The 17,892-nt window shown below is 46.0% G+C and overlaps 1 protein-coding gene across 1 annotated transcript in view; it reads left to right on the top strand.

The window, feature by feature from the left end:
* The window catches only part of VWA8 (von Willebrand factor A domain containing 8), a 3,458,065-nt gene that overhangs the window by 1,776,340 nt on the left and 1,663,833 nt on the right, over positions 1-17,892 (top strand). The gene's annotated exons all lie outside the window — the stretch shown is intronic.

The raw sequence follows: 17,892 nt of genomic DNA, 5'->3' as shown, positions 1-17,892 counted from the left end.
GAAACATGTTCCATATGTCACTCCTTTAGTTCCTGAGTATTACAAGAAAGGAAAAACAAGTTGATTGTCAGGGACTTGATTAAATCTTCCTTTCAGGAATCGTTGGAGCAAGGTCATACAGCTCATGCAATGCCATCTAAAGGTTCTAAAACTTCTTCCACTACTAGATCTTCGGAGCCACAAAAATCTCCATCATCTAGTAAGTCGAAATCTGACAGACCTTCAACCTCGGTACCACTGACTTCAGAGCCAAAGGTTATCACTATAAGGACCCAGTTCCCAGTACTGGAGCCAGTATTTCCCTTTCTGAAATCTCCGATATTACAATCTGTAGCCTCTTCTGCTCCTTCTTCTCAGTCTTCAAGACACCTATCAGACATGGATGTGGATCACGTGGTGCAGAAGCTTCTGCAGACACCGGCACTGGGCAAGCTTTTGTCGGGGCTGACGCTTTGGGCTTCGAAACTGTCTAACCCTCCTCCCTCAATATCTGTTCCTCCTCAAGTCTGAATCGAGGTTTCAGAGCCGAGTGCTTGGAACTGGTGATAGTGGAGCCGTCGGTACTGAGACCTGCTCCAGGACTTTCGGACCCGACCAAGACCAACCGAAGAGTCTCTGGGCCAACAATCTCCGATCAGGAATGGGGAGGATAGTCAAACCAATCTTTCAGGTTCGACTTTGCCTCTCGGGGCTTTGGCACAGGTGAGTTCGGCACCTACCTCTGGCTCGGAGCCTACCATCTTGGTGCCAAGGGAATCAACTGCATCTTCGAATCTAGGAGTTCCTTCCCATCAGAGCCGGGGGCCTTCCATGCCATGAGGAGAGCATTGTCCACATGGACAACCACTTCATCAGGACCAGCAGCTTCTCCCCCTAAATCACCAGTGTCTACTTTGTCATTACAGATTCCACAAAAGCATAGAGACCCAGAGCCTCAGGAAGCCCCATTGGGGGTGATTCATGCTCTTCCGAGACCTCACCAGAAGCTCCCAGAGAGGAGGTCCCTCAGAAGAGGCTATGCAAGAGGAAGCATCTGGACTCCCCTCAGGAGTCCGTCACTTCAGACACTGACTTGGATGATTCAGAAGGCTCCAAACTGTCACCCTCAGAAGATATCTAATGTCGGTGTCTCCACCTTTCGACAAACTCATGGACTTAGTTTGTCGAAAGGCATGGGAGTCTCCAGATACAGTGGAACCTGTCCCTAGGAGGCCTGATAAGTTTATTACCTTACCACAGGACAAGGCTTTTCTCATCAAGGGAGTCCATGTTGATGCTATGGTGGTGGCGGTGGCCACCAAGGAGGAGCTATCTGAAACTTCGACGTTGGTCCATCCATCGAATAAAGATTTGAGAGTCATGGACAGATATGGAAAGCATATGTTTACTTCAGAGACTTTTGCTCTTAGTTCAATGAATTATCTTGCGCATTTCACTAGATTACAAAGACATCTCCTAAAAGAGCTAGGAGATACTCTACAGGGTACAGTAGCTGATAAAATATCCTCACAGCTGTCCACTCTCAATTCCCCAACAAACTTGTCCATGCATCTGCTTTCGTATGCAGCTGATGGAGTGAGCAGAGCAGCGGGTACAGGAATTGCTCTTACGAGATATTCCTGGATGCACTTATGTTCTTTTGCGGAGCTCTTTAAGCCATCCTTTATCAACACCCCTTTTGATGGCTCGTCCCTTTTTGGACCCAAAGTGAAAGAAACGCTTACCAGATGTGAACAAGATGGAAAGACTCTCTGCCATTGGAGTCCGTATTTCCACACCTGCCAGACCTTACCCCAAAGGTCAGAAAGGAGGAAAGATGTGGTTCCATAAAACTGAAGGAGTCTTTCAGGACACACTTGGTGAACCCCCCTCCAGAGGCAGAGGAGGGGGGAATAATGCAAGATGCCATCCACGTGGCAGAGGAGGTCTGCGGAACCAAGGTGACCGAGATCAGTTCTTTGGGAAGCCTTATCAGTGCTCCTGAGATGAGGCCCATCTGTCCATCTCTGGAGGCATTCGAGGATGCTTATCTTTGTACCCAGACACCTGGCTAAAAATAACAAAAGACAGCTGGGTACAAAGCATTATATCCAGAGGTTACTGTATTCCCTTTTCCACTCTACCTCCCTCAGTAAGAAAAATCCCATACGTTCCACCCAGTCACAGGGAACAAGCAACCATAGAAATTCAAAGGTTGCTACAAAAAAGAGTCATCCAGCCAGTCCCCACAGATCAGATAGGATCCAGAACTTACTCAAGATTCTTTTTAGTTCCAAAGAAAACAGAGGACTGGAGGCCCATTTTGGATCTCAGCAGATTAAACATATCTGTGAAGAAGACAAAATTCTGGATGGTTACACTGCAATCGATACTTCCTTTTCTAGGAAAAGACAATTAGATGTGCTCGATATGTCTCCAGGATGCATATTACCACATAAAAATGGACAGACCATCCAGAGATCACATCCACTTTCGCCTGGGGGCCAGTCACTACCAAATTCGAGCACTGCCCTTTGGTCTCACAACAGCCCCCAGAGTGTTCACCAAATGCATGGCAGTAGTCATGGCTCACCTGAGATGTTTGGGATTCCACATGTTTCCATACTTAGACGACTGGCTCCTAATTGCCACCACTAGGCATCAGCTCATTCAAGCAAGGGACACTACTATGAATCTATGTTGTCAGTTGGGGATTACCATAAATTTAGAAAAATCTGCCTTATTGCCATTGCAACATATCATATCATTTTTATAGCAGCAGATCTGGACACCACCATAGTGACCTTAAAACTTCCGTCAGAAAGGGTTTGTGCTCTTCAGCAACAGGTTCTAGTCCTTCTCTCGAAAGAAAAAGCCCCAGCTTCCACGGTTCTCAAATTGCTGGGTATAATGGTGGCAGCAATCATTGCAATTCCACTGGGTCGGATGCATATGCGGATACTACAATGGTTCCTTTTCACTCAATAGTCCTTTCAGGAACTCCCAATGTAAGGACTGGTAGAGAAGGGTGAAGGCTGCCAGCCTAGTCAAATAGAATTTGATACATAATTCTGGGATTTTTAAATATAAATGGGAAATACAGGCTTATTTTTCTTAAATGAGAGAAAATACTGTAAAGTGTTGAACTTCAAGATTGTAGCCACGTTACCATATGCTGTAAGGAAAACTAAGGCAATCATTTCAAATCTCTTTTGAAGATAAAATTATTTCATATCTATCCTTTGATCTGTAGAGATCGGAGTCAGCCTGTCAGCTAGCACAGTCTTTCTATTGTTTTAACTTAAGGAATAACGGAGATGAAAGCCAACACATTCTCGATAGGCTTATAAATGCCCTTGGGCCTACCTACGAACCTATGAATTACTAGAGTGTACATGTGAAATGTCTTTTATTGTTATAGCTTCCTGAGCAGGTGTTAGCTTGCTAAATAATGTAGCCTGTTGGCCTGGGAACCCCAGGCTAAGTGTCAAAATGATGTAATCTGGGATACCCCAGCAGAAATGTTTGTTAGTGATTTTAAAAACTATTGCTGAGAGTGAGACTGTAAGCATTTTGAGCTTGGACGTCTAACTCAGCACTGCTTATGCACTATGTAAGTAAGTTACTTTAAAAGTATGTTTTCTTGTAGCAATGGCTAGGAATTAGTAAAGATTAGACTACGTGTTTTTCTGTTATGTCAGAGATGTGCTAATTAATTATTTTAAGTTTCTGTTTGATCTCTGAACTCTTGAATAGCACTGTGGTGTAGTAGTATTGTCTTGTGTTTTTAGTATTTATTATTAAATATTTTTAAACCATTTTCAACTGCGGCTGGTTTATGTAGAGATAAATTAAGCTCTAGAGTACATTGCATGCTTATAAGTGATCCTGTGCTAAGATCTTCCAATAACGCTTGATTGCTTAGTTACACTACTATTGGATAATAATATTGCACCAGTAATAATTGGACACCCTTTTAAGGGCCTTTGGGTAGCTGATGATTATTAGCTGGTGGTGGCAGGAATTACTACCGTATAGTGTGGGTATAGAAGCACAGCTGGAGAATCTGTGTCAGCCTTTCCCAGGAGTGTCTGTGAAGTTGTATAAATACTTATCTCAAAGTGTCTATGTGTGTGTGTGTGTGCGTATGTGTCAGCTACTTGGGCAGGGACACGAAGCACTGATTGGACAGAAAGGGTACTGGAGTTCAGCTTGCCAGCTAGGCTGAGATCTGGACCCTATAGCTGTGCCAGTGGGGAGTCTTATTGGGGATCTGGAGAGCAAAGGAGCAACCAGCCCCAGACTGACTGTGATCTGTGTGTGCTCTTAAGGGAAATTGCACTTTACTGTGTGTGTATTTGTTATCCTTTCCTCATATATGAGACACCCTCTCTGGTATTAGTGGTGAGGTTTGAGGCTCCTTGATTGCTGGGTCAGGGCACGGGTGTCACAGTCACCGTAGATTATAATCACTAATTCATGCAAGAAGGACCTTCACTGGTGGCTGACATCGCATTGTGTAACAATAGGACGTCCCTTTGTTCTACCCAACCCAATTGCCATAGTGACCACGGATGCTTCCCTGATAGGGTGGGGGACATAATCAGGGAAGAACAGCCCAAGGCACATGGAAGGAATATGAGGCTCACCTGCATATCAGTGTCCTCCTTCAAGACTTTCTTCATCTGGGGACCATTGCAATCCAGATAGACAGCATGTCAGTAGTCTGGTACATAAACAAACAAGAAGGAACCAACTCTTACCCCCTCTGTTGAGAAGCCTTGAGAGTATGGCAATGGGTGAACTCCACCCAGCACTTTCTAATAGCAATGCACAGCCCGGGGAAGTCCAGTGTGATAGCAGACAAGCTGAGCAGAGCAATTATATTGCCTCATGAGTGGTTCCTGAAGAAAGACGTGGCGGAAGACATATTCCACATATGAGGTCAGCCTTGCTGCAATCTATTTGCCACACCCACAAACATGAAATGTAGCAACTACTTTGCCCTAATCCCCCCACCGGGGGAAGCCCCAAGGGATGCACATGTACACGATTGGCCCCCAGGTCTCCTTTATGCTTTTCCACCATTACCTCTGATAACCAAAGTTTTACAGAAAGCCAGTGCTCTGGTTAGGATCAAAATTCTGATATCCCCCTATTGGCCTCGCCATATTTGGTTCCCCTTTCTTTGGCCTCATCTATTGGAAGATCCTTGGATCCTGGACCCACTTCCAGACCTCCTGATTCACTCATCGGGGGCTCTTCACCCATCCCTTCGGTCCCTCAAATTTACAGCTTGGCTGCTCCAATTCCAAACATAGCCTTTCATCTGCAGTGCAGCATATATTGACATCCTGTCTCAAATCATCCACTAGAAAGCTATATCTCAGCAAATGGAAAATATTTTCAATATGGGCTTTACAAAATCATATTAATCCTTATTTAACTCCTGTAGCTTCTATTTTGGAATTTTTGACAAAACTATTTAATGAGGGAGCAGCTGTCACAACTATACGAGTTCAACTGGCTGCAATCTCCAACTTCCATCTCGGTGAAGAAAGTTCTAATATCATGTCTCATAGACTCTCAAAGGCATTTTTCAAAGGCACTATACATTTAAGACCACCCATCAAATCTCCTTTTTCTCCGTGGAATCTAAATTTTGATGTTATGTAGTCGTATCTCGCCTACATTCTTACCCCTGGGTTCGGAGCCGAATATCGGCTCCGACTCGGCCGATTTTACTAGCTCAAAGTCTCTCATTGGCTGGGCTAAGTGGGTATCCAATGGTGCACTGCTCCATATCCCCAGATTTTGTTTGCCACTTGTGTAGCTAGGACGTGGTCTTGCTTGGCTGTGGCTAAGTGCCTTCTTTTCTTGATTTAAGAGAAGTTTGATTCAATCAAAAGCTATTTTCATAGCTATTGTTTAAAGCTGTCTATTTTTGTCTGGTGTGTAAGGCTTGGTGGTTGTGAATTTTTGTGAGTTTTTTGTGTGGTATCCTTCTTACTGTTCCCCGGGCTAGGCCCATTTCAGTTAGAGGGCCTAGTTCTCCTCTGTTTCCTTCTGTGTTTACCAAACTGTTTAAATTAGAGGTTTTTGGCTACCCTCTCCTTCTGTTCATTTGTTGATATTGTGCTAGAGTTGTGTGCAGTTTGATCGTGGCTTTGGTGTTGTTTACCTCAGTGTCATTCCCGCCTTTATAGAGTGAACGCCTGTTCTTGTATTGACTTGGTTTTTGTGTTTTGGGTGCAGCAGTTAAAATGTCTAAGGATACGAAGGAGTATAAACCTTCGGGATTTAAAAAGTGTTCAAAATGTGGGTACAAAATGTCCATAACCGATGGACATTCTATTTGTGTCTACTGCTTAGGAGCCATCCATCTGCAGGAATCCTGCAGCTTTTGTCATGCTTTCAGCCCTAGAGTTCTCCAAGAGAGAAAAAATAAACTAATCTTAAAGGGACTTTTGAAACCCTCTTTTGAAGAGGCTATGGATTTGGCTTCCAGTGGCAAGTCTAAATCTGGTAAGCCAAAAAAGAGATCTCCGGTTCCGTCAGCTTCATCGGAGCCTCAGGAGAAGATGACTAAAACTGCATCGACCTCCTCAGCTCCACTGTCCTCGGGGCCACAGGAAGGATTGATATCTATGGAACTGGCGTCGGCTCCAATTGTATTGGAACCTCCTAGGAGCCGATTGCCTAGTATCAAACCTACTTCTCCTGAGAGGAGATCGCATTCTCCATCCCTGTCCTCCAAATCCTCCAGGACCCTTTCGGATGTGGATAGGGTGGTTCAGAAGCTCCTCCAGTCAACGGTTTTGGCAAAATTGTTTTCGGCTCTGAGCCAGTCAGCTCCAGAGCCCATCCCGATACCTTCTTTGATCATTCTTCCGAGGGCATCTCTGTCTTCGGAGCCGGAGTGTTCCGTGCCGCGTGATGTTTCTAGGATGGTTCTGATGCCCCATTCAGCTCCATCGGTACCGACATCAGCTCCGACCCCATCGGCTCCGTCATCGGGGTTCGGGACTCTTCGGTCGGGCCCGAGGGGGACATCTCGGCACTTATATCAGTTCTGAGTCTCCTCTCGGTGCTTTGGCTCGGGGAACTCTGATTCCTGTCATGGCCTCGGAGACTGGTCGCTCCCCAGACTCGGGGGGGGCGGCCTTCGAGGCTATGCAGACCGTGCTGGCCAGGTCGTCAGCTACATCAGGCGGGTCGGTCACTCTGTCCCCCACCACTCCGGTGAGAGCTTCTGTTCACCACCCATCCATGGACAGCAGAGCATCAGAGCCTAGGGATACCCCCATGAGTGGTCCCCAAATTTCTGAGGGTCCCTCAGAGTTGGTGCCTGAGGAGCCCCCCCAGAAAGAAATCATGCAAGAGGAAGCACATAGACTCCCAAGACGAGTCCCTCACCTCTGATACTGACCTCGAGGAGTCAGCGGGGTCCCCCAAGTCATCCTCTGATGATGTTTCCTTCTCTGACATCCTGGAGATACTGAAACAAAGAGGTGACTGGCCTTCCAAAGCCCCTTCCAAGGAGGAGTCAGTATTCCTTAAGGCTTTCGATGCTCAACCCTTCACCTCTTGGGTGTCTCCACCCTTCGACGAACTCCTTGACCTGATTTGTCGAAGAGTGTGGGAGAATCCTGATTCTGTGGAGCCCGTGCCCAGGCGTCCCAATAAATTTCTTTCCGCCCCCTAGGGCAAAGAGTTTCTGTCTAAAGGTGTCCCTGTAGATGCCATGGTGGTGGCGGCAGCTACCCAGAAGAAAATAGCAGAGTCTTCTTCATCCGTCCATCCTCCTAACAAGGAGTCTAGGACCATGGACCGGTATGGGAAGTGTTCCCTCTCGTCAGCAACCTTTACCTTGCAGTCGCAGAATTACTTATCTCATTTCACTCGGCTCCAGAGAGATCTCCTAAAAGAGTTAGGAGATACTCTTGTGGGTAACTTTCCTGAGGTGGTGGCTCAGTTGGTTAATGCCCAGGTCTCTACCCTTAACTCCATTGTCAACTCATCCATGCGGCTCATTTCGTATGCAGCCGATGGAGCGAGTAGGGCAAGCAAGCTCAGGGGTCGCCCTTAGGAGGCAAGCCTGGCTGTGCCTGTGTCACTTTGCAGAGGCCTTCAAGTCTTCCTTCACTGATGCCCCCTTTGATGGTTCCTCCTTGTTTGGGACCAAAGTGAAAGACACCCTCACCAGATGCGAGCAAGGGGGAAAGACACTGTCTGCCATAGGGGTCCATTTTTCCCTTCCTTTTAGGCCTTATCCCAAGGCCCAGCGGGGGGGGGTGTGTGGTTCAAGAAATCACAGAGGTTTTCTCCTGCCACACAAGGTGAACCCTGCTCCAGAGGCAGGGGAGGGGGGGGGGTTATTCATGGAGACATCGCCCCAGAGGCAGAGGGGGCTCCCGCAATTCGGGAGACCGCGATTACTTCTGTGGTTCTCCATAATCTCATTCCTGAGGGTGTGCCCGACTGCACTTATCCGGAGCCAGTCGGGGGTCGAATTTCCTTATACCCGGAAGCCTGGGCAAGAATTACCCAGGACTGATGGGTATTACGGATAATTTCCGGAGGTTACCTCATTCCATTCTCTTCAGTACCCCCGCCAATCAGAAAAATCCCGGACGTACCACCCAGTCAAAGGGATCAAGCAGCCTCAGAGGTCTCGCAGCTGCTAGAAAAAGCAGCTATCCAACGTGTCCCCTCAGACCAAATCAGATTAGGGACTTACTCAAGATTCTTTTTGGTGACGAAAAGAACAGGGGACCTGAGACCCATACTAGATCTCCGCCAACTCAACAATCACATACACAAGTCCAAGTTCCATATGGTCACACTACAATCGATCCTCCCATTGTTGGGAGAGGAGGTATGGATGGGCTCCATCGACCTCAAGGATGCTTACTACCATGTCAAAATGGACAGAGCATCCAGGAGTCACCTATGCTTCCGGCTGGGAGCCAGTCACTTCCAGTTTCGAGCCCTGCCCTTTGGTCTCACCACAGCCCCCAGGGTGTTCACCAAATGTATGGCGGTGGTGACAGCTCACTTTAGACATCAGGGATTCCAGGTGATGTTCTTCATTCCACATTGCTGCAGTCCTAACTATTGGGTAATCCGCTGTCCAGTCGGCCCGAATACCAGAGTATATGGCTGACGTCGGTCAGGGCGCATTAGACTGACGTCAGTACGTCAGGGTACTAATGCGCATGACCGACGTCATATCCTCAGTCTTTTTTGCCGCATGGTCCGATGCAGAAGCAGTTTTGCGAGTGCAGGTTGGCGTTCTGAAATTTTCTGAAGTCGGAGTTTCAGACCGAATCAGAGTTGGCTAAGTACCCGCTAGAACATTTTGGTTTTTCTTGCCTCAGTATTTAACCGGATGTCAGAAAAAGTGAATAACTGTATTTCTTGTGGGAAACAGATACCTCATAGGGATTACCATACCTTGTGTATACCTTGTTTAGGGCCTGAGCACGACGTTGTTGGATGCCGCTCTTGTGCTAGGTTTAACAAACGCACTATTAAGAGAAGGTTAGACTGTGCCAGGTTAGTGTTTGGGAAGCGTTGCAATTATAAAATGCCGCCGGATGCTCCGCCCGCTGCGTCCCAGAAGCGCAAGGACAAAACAGCGAAGCGTAGGGTTGATGAACCAGCAGTCCCGACGCTGGTTCTTTAGAAGGCTCAGTGGAGCCAGAGGTTTTGCCAGGAGTTTCTTTGGAGTCTCAGGCAGAGACTTTACTGTTACAGGATGTGCCTTCTCAGGAGGTAGGCCAGGCTGAGGGGGCTTCTCAGGTAACTGTTCTTCCCTCTCTTCCCAAGGTAGTTAGAGCCTCTCCTTCTGTTTCCAAAACTTCTTTGAGAGGTAGGCCAAGTTTAGCTTCAGTGGGGGCTTCTCCTAGCACTTCAGGTTCTGTGCCTAAGAAACATATGCTTAAAATGGCAGAAGATTTGATTACTATGATTAGAGGTTCTATGCCCCCTCCTGATAAGAGGCCTAGGGTGGAACCTGAGTTTGATAGTTTTGAACAGTGTTCAGAGGCTTCTGAGTCTTCTGCGGAAGATTTGCAGGAGTATCCTCCTTATTCTGATTCTGATGTGGATGATTCCACTCCTACAGCTTCTCCTCCTGAGGATTTCTCATTTTCAGAGACTCTGCATTCCATGAGGGAGCACTTTAAATGGGAAGGCCAGGATTACTCTGATTCCAGGAAAAGGCTTAGGGAATTCTTGTTTTACCCCAGCATAGGCCCTTAGCTATACCTCCTGTGTTGAATGTGGTGGAAGATGTTTTTGCAGAGGCTTCCCTGAACCCTGATTCTTTGCCTCCTGCTCCTGTTAAACCTGATAGGTACTATAGGGTGCCTGAAGCTCATAAGTATCTTTTAAGAGTCCTAGGGCAGACCCGAAATTGTTTCTCAGGGACCTAAAGGTGTTAAGGCCTCTGTGGTTAAAACCCTGTTCCCACTGATAAAGAGGCAAGGGCTTTGGATAGATGGGGAAAGAAAGTGTATACTTCTTCCACTTTAGCCATGAGGGCGTTGAATTGTCAGTTTCACATGCTAAAATATCAAAATTATCTCCTTTCACAACTGAAATCTAAGGTGGATGCTTTGGCGGAAGGTATTGAGTGTAAAGAGTTGCTGGATTTAGTTCATGTGTCTGAACAAGTGGGTAAGCATTCTTTGCAATGTGGTTTTGATGCTGTACAGGCCTCCTCGAGGGTGGCTGCCACTAGTTCTGTTCTTCGCAGGCATGCCTGGTTGAGGGATCAGAATTTAGCTGAGCATGTTAAGACAAGGATTTTGGATGCTCCTTTACAGTCTGATGTGTTGTTTGGTTCGCCTGTGGAAGCAGTTTTAAAGAAAATGGAGGACAAAGCTAAGTCTATGCAAACTGTTAAAGATTTTTGCAGGTGCAGCCACCAAGTTTAGTAGAAATTGGCCTACTAAGGGATGGACATATCCTGCTTATGATTCCCAGTCTAGGGGTAGGTCTAGACGTGGTAGGGGCAGAGCTCAAGGTTCTTTTAGGCCTAGAACAGGAGTTCACCTGCTCAGACTTCTGGTGAGGGCAGGGGTCAGTCCTTTCAGAAACAGACCCAATGACCTGCCTTTTCAGCTGCCAGTAGATTCTCGCCTGGCAGCTCCTTTGGGAGGAAGACTGTCTCTTTTCAAAGAAAATTGGGATTTAATTACTCAAGACAGATGGGTGTTGGATATCATTCACCACGGTTACAGGTTTTATTTCCATACATTGCCCCTTTCAAAGGCATGCCAGACGTTCCTCCTCCACAAAGGGAAGAGGCTCACAAGCAAATTTCTCTGTTACTCCAAATAGGGGCCATTCAGCCAGTCCCTGTATCAGAAAGGGGCCTAGGATTTTATTCTCGCCTGTTCCTAGTATCAAAGAAGGGGAACACGTGGAGACCAATTTTGGATTTATCTATCCTCAACACTTATCTGGACATTCCCAAGTTCAAGATGTTGACGTTACAACAGCTTTTACCTCTGCTGGGCAAAGATCACTGGATGGTAACTTTAGATCTCAAGGAAGCTTACCTTCATGTGCCTATAAGACTAAGTTGCAGGAAGTATCTGCGTTTCGAGCTGGAAATTCTCATTATCAGTTCTCTGCATTGCCCTTTGGCTTATCTACTGCCCAGAGTATTCACAAAGGTTCTGGCTCCAGTGATAGCTTACTTCAGGCTAAAAGGAATTCAAATCTATCCTTACTTGGACGACTGCCTGATTCTGGCTCAAGAAAAGGAAGACCTTCTACAGCATCTGGAATATGTTATAGCAGTGCTAAGATGCCTAGGGTATTCTGTGAACGAAATAAAGTCCAGTCTAGTACCCTCTCAAGACATGTGCTTTCTGGGTGTGAGACTGAATACAGCAGCCCAGATGGCCATTTTAACCCCGGACAAACAAAAGAGTTTATCCCTTTACTTCCATCAACTATCTCATCAGTCCGTGCTGACTGCAAGGACAGTCCTTCAAGCATTAGGGTTCATGGCATCTTGTATTCTGGTGCTTCCCAATGCCAAACTGCATATGAGGAAGCTGCAATGGTATCTCAAAATGTATGGACACAGCACTGCCAGGATTTGGACACTGTCATTCAAATAATACCTTGCCTTCAAAAAGAATTTTGTGGTGGGCTCAGGAATGTCACCTAAACAAGGGACTCTCTGTGACCCGGCCAGAGGCGAGTCAGATTTTAACGACAGATGCCTCGGACATTGCTTGGGGAGCTCATCTAAATGGAAAGTGGATACAAGACAAGTGGCCTGCCAGACTACAGCATCTACATATCAACATGAAGGAGATGTTAGCAGTCCAGTTTGCATTAATGGCTTTCAAGGAGTTACTTCTTCCAGGGCAGGTGTTGATTCTAACAGACAACACAACTGTCATGTGGTACATCAACAAACAAGCGGGAACACATTCTTATCCTCTATGCAGGCAAGCAATGATTTTATGGGAGACTGCGCTCAGCTTGCAACTAACTCTTCAGGCAAGGTTTCTGCCGGGAGCACAGAACTCCTTAGCAGATGTGTTAAGCAGACAAATCATGGATCCCCACGAGTGGAAACTGGATCTTCATGTATTTCAGCAATTGACAGTGTCATGGGGAACTCCAGACATAGATCTGTTCGCTTCTCCACTAAACCACCAGCTGCCAAAGTTTTGCACAAAGGGGTTTCATCACACAGCTTGGAAAGTGGATGCTCTTTCTTTCAGTTGGAAAAATCTTCATGTGTATGCCTTTCCACCTCTGCCTCTTCTTCCAAAGGTGCTCTTAAAGGTCAGACAAGACAAGCCAAGGATGATTTTAATAGCTCCAGATTGGCCTCGCAACACTGGTACCCACTACTGAGGAGTCTGGTAAGGAAGCCTCCATGGCCTTTACCTTTGATTCCACATCTGTTATCTCAGAAGGACGGTCATCTGCTCAATGTCAAGCTTCACTCTCTTCATCTAACAGCCTGGCATATTCTGTGTTGAAACACAGCAGGTCTCAACTTCCTCAACAAGTTTTAAATGTGATTATGGAAGCTAGAAGACCTAGTACAAGGAAAGTGTACGCAGAAAAATGGAAGAGGTTTTTATTTTGGAGTACAGCAAAGAATTTGGAGATTTCTGAGCCTAATTTGAGTGTGGCTCTTCAATATCTTACTGAGTTATTGGACAAAGGTTTGTCCTTCTCTTCCATTAAGATTCATGCTGCAGCAATTTCAGCTCACTATGATTGTGACCCACCATTGTTTTCGCATCCTTTGTTCAAGCAGTTTCTTAGAGGGCAAAGAATATAAGACCCCCAATAGAGCTCCTACTCCTGCTTGGGATCTCAATTTTGTGTTGGAAAAACTTACTCTACAACCTTTTGAGCCTGCGGCTACTGCTGAATTGAAATACTTGTCATGGAAGACTGCTTTTCTGTTGGCTATTACTTCTGCAAGAAGGGTGTCTGAGTTGCAGGCCCTTATGGCAGTAGAGCCCTTTTGATTTTCCATAAGGATAGGGTATCATTACGCACTAATCCTTCCTTTATGCCTAAGGTGGTTTCTAGTGTGGCTTTAAACCAAACTATTCATTTGCCTACTTTTTATGCAGACCCCCAAAATAAAGGGGAAAAGATTTTGCACACTTTAGATGTACACAGGCAATTGCGTTATTATTTAAGCAGGACTAAGGATTTTAGGCAGTCTCAGCAGTTGTTTGTTTCTTTTGCTTTGAGTTCGCAGGGCAAGCCTGTGTCAAAACAAACTATTTCTAGGTGGATTGGGTTTTGCATTGCATTTTGTTATTCCCATCATGGCAAGGAGATTCCAGCTGGGATTAGGCCTCATTCCACTAGGGCTACTGCCACTTCAACAGCATTTCTAAGGGGTGGCAACTAAGGATATTTTGGAGGCAGCTACTTGGAGTTCAGTGCATACTTTCTCTAAGCATTATCACCTTCCTCTCTACTCTAAGTCTAGGGCTGGTTTTGCCACAGCTATTTTGCAAGGCATGTTGTCAGCTCCTGCTTCTTTATGATTTGCCAGCCTCCCTTACCTCTGCTTTGGGATTCTACCCAATAGTTAGGACTGCAGCAATGTGGAATGAAGAACATAGTACAGTTTTGTACCTACCATAAATGTAGATGTTCGAGGATCCACATTGCTGCAGTCCAATTTACCCTCCCTCCTTCCTCTGTGTTTAGGGGTGGTTGTGTAGGTGAGGTTATATGCTGATATTTTTGTATATATTTTTGTATATATTGTACATATTTTTGGTGCAGGTATATTGGGCCTTGTCTTTTTAGGGTCTTCTGACATCTGGGGCAAGAAAAGACTGAGGATATGACGTCGGTCATGCGCATTAGTACCCTGACGTACTGACGTCAGTCTAATGCGCCCTGACCGACGTCAGCCATATACTCTGGTATTCGGGCCGACTGGACAGCGGACTACCCAATAGTTAGGACTGCAGCAATGTGGATCCTCGAACATCTACATTTATGGTAGGTACAAAACTGTACTTTTCCGTACCTGGACGATTGGCTCCTTACCGTCCCCACCAGGCATCAACTAGTTCAAACCAGGGACGCTACCATCAATCTATGTCACCAGTTGGGCATAAAAATAAATTGGGAAAAATCTGCCTTATTGCCCTCACAGTGTGTCAACTTTATAGGAGCAGATTTAGACACCATTCGAATGCGAGCATTTTTACCACAAGAAAGATCACAGTATTACAACAACAAATACACATGCTGATGCCCCTGAGACAAGCGAAGGCAAGACTGATTCTCCAACTCCTAGGGACCATGGCAGCAACTATCATGTTGGTTCCTCTAGCGAGATTACACATGAGACTTCTTCAGTGGCTCCTCTTTGTTCAATGGTCTCTCCAAAGACTCCCACTATCTCATCCCATCTTACTCATGGACAGGTGCAAGCAGGACCTCTGTTGGTGGTTGTGCACCAACAATTTGAACGGGGGAAAGCCCTTCGTTCCACCCGTCCCTATTGCCACGTTGACCACGGACGCCTCCCAGATGGGGTGGGTCATTATCTTGGCAGGACAGTCCAAGGCACGTGGCAAGAACACACGAGATACATTTGCATATAAACGTCCTGGAGATGAGAGCAGTGCTTCTTGCGTTGCAGGCACTTCAGAAGTTTCTTCCTCTAGGGACAATTGCAATACACTCAGACAACATGTCAGTAGTGTGGTATCTCAACAACCAAGGGGGAACCCGGTCTTACCCTCTGTGCAGAGAGTGTGGAATTGGGCGATAGCTTCCCAATGGTTTCTGGTGGCAACGCACATTCCGGTGAAGTCCAACGTAATAGCGAACAGCCTAAGCAGAGCTATCCTGATGCCTTACGAGTGGTTCCTGAATTGCCTGGTTGCAGAGCGAATCTTCAGCAGATGGGGTCAGCCTTGCTGCGACCTTTTTGCCAGCCCTCTCAATGCGAAATGCAGCAACAACTACACGCTGATCCCCCCACAGGGAGAATCACCCAGGGACGCTCTGGTTCACGATTGGCCCTCCGGTCTGCTTTATGCTTTCCCTCCATTTCCCCTGCTGTCAAGGGTGATTCAGAAAGTGCAATCCTTGGGAAGCAGAATGATTCTGATTGCTCCACACTGGCCTCATCAAGTCTGGTTCCCCTTTATTCCACCATACATTGTGGATACTCCTTGGATTCTGGACCCTCAACCAGATTTACTGACACACATGTCGGGACAGTTCCACCCCTCTCTGATGACCCTCCGGTTGACAGCCTGGCTACTTTACTTCCATCGTTAGTCAGACATCATAATGTTTCACCGGAAGAGGTCCATATATTATCGTCCTCTCATAAACCATCCACTAGAAAGATTTATTCTAGTAAATGGAAAAAGTTCTCTATCTGGGCACACACCAGAGGCATTGATTCTTACACAGCTCCAATAGATTCAGTTTTGGAGTTCTTGTCTATGCTTTTCTATCAGGGATCCGCATCAGCCACCATCAAAGTTCAGCTGGCAGTGATATCTAATTTCCACGTAGCGAATGAACCTAGTCTCATGGCACACAGACTATGCAAAGCATTCCTTAAAGGTACTCTGTTGCTTTGTCCCCCAGTGTCTGAACCTATCATGCCCTGGGAATCTCAGTTTTGTTCTACAAGCCCTTACTTTACCACCATTTGAGCCTGCAGCTACCTGTGAATTAAAATTCTTGACATGGAAAACAGCATTCTTAACAGCGATCACTTCAGCGAGGTGGGTTTCGGAAATTCAAGCCCTCTCCATCAAACCCCTATATTTAATCTTCCATAAAGATAGGGTCTCTCTCGTTCCTCCCTAAAGTGACTTCCGTGTCTAACATGTATCAGCCCATTGAGTTGCCTGTTTTCTTCCCCCACTTTTCTAACAAGGCATAATTTAGATTTCACCAATTGGATGTACATAGACAGTTACGCTTCTATCTTCACCAGACAAAAGATATCCGGAAATCTGACCAACTCTTTGTCTCCTTTTCGGAAAACCGAATGGGTTCTCCTGTATCCAAGGTCACGCTGTCTAGATGGATAGCCAGTTGTATCTCTTTCATCTATCAAGGCAGGAGGTAAAAATCTGCCATTTCCAGTCAAGGCACATTCTACCCGGGCTGTTTCTACATCCACAACCTATCAAGCTGGATTGTCAATGGATGATATATGTGCTGCAGCTACTTGGGCTTCTCCTCACACATTTGTTTCTCATTACAAATTGGACGTGGTATCCAGGGGCAGGTCTTCCTTTGGCTCCGCAGCTCTCAGGAGTATTTTCCTATGAGACACCCAGGATGTAGGTGCTAGGGACACTGTTCCACGGGTAAGAATGTAGGCGAGATAGGACTACATAACATCAAGAAGTTATGTACTCGCCATAACGTTCGATGTATGTAGTCTGTCTCACCTCACATTCTTACTTACCCTCCCATCTTCCCCCTTCCTGGAGGATTTGAAGGTTAGGTTGTCATCTACAGAGTCCCCTTGATTAGCTTATTTTTTATATGGATGTGATGTGTGTATGGAGTACAAATGATTTTCACAGCAAACTAGATCTGGGGATATGGAGCAGTGCACCATGGAATACCCACTTAGGCCAGTCAATGAGAGACTTTGAGCTAGTAAAATCATCCATCGGCTCCGAACCCACGGGTAAGAATGTGGATGTACCCAGGATGTAGGTGCTAGGGACACTGTTCCACGGGTAAGAATGTAGGCGAGATAGGACTGCATAACATCAAGAAGTTATGAACTCACCATAACGTTCGATGTATGTAGTCTGTCTCACCTCACATTCTTACTTACCCTCCCATCTTCCCCCTTCCTGGAGGATTTGGAGGTTAGGTTGTCATCTACAGAGTACCCTTGATTAGCTTATTTTTTATATGGATGTGATGTGTGTATGGAGTACAAATGATTTTCACAGCAAACTAGATCTGGGGATATGGAGCAGTGCACCATGGAATACCCACTTAGCCCAGTCAATGAGAGACTTCGAGCTAGTAAAATCGTCCGAGTCGGAGCCGATATTCGGCTCCGAACCCACGGGTAAGAATGTAGGCGAGTTGGACTACATACATCGAACATTATGGTGAGTACATAACTTGTTCTATCACGAGTAATTCTGCCACCTTTTGAGCCAGCCTATTCATGTGACCTAAAGTATATTACATGGAAAACCATCTTTCTAGTAGCTATTACTTCTGCTCAGAGGGTTTCAGAGTTACAGGCCTTGTCCATAAAACCCCTTTACATGATATTTCATAATGATAGTGTCACGTATTTCAGGAAAACAGATCAACTCTTTGTTTCCTTCTCAGACTCCAAGAAGGGTGCTCCTGTTGTTAAAACCACTTTATCAAAATGGT

Source organism: Protopterus annectens, chromosome 5.part0 (genome assembly GCF_019279795.1).
Source record: "Protopterus annectens isolate FY-2018-M chromosome 5.part0, PAN1.0, whole genome shotgun sequence".
NCBI lineage: Eukaryota > Metazoa > Chordata > Ceratodontiformes > Protopteridae > Protopterus > Protopterus annectens.
Note: the sequence above shows the minus strand (reverse complement) of the source record. Positions and strands in the feature narration are given on the sequence as shown.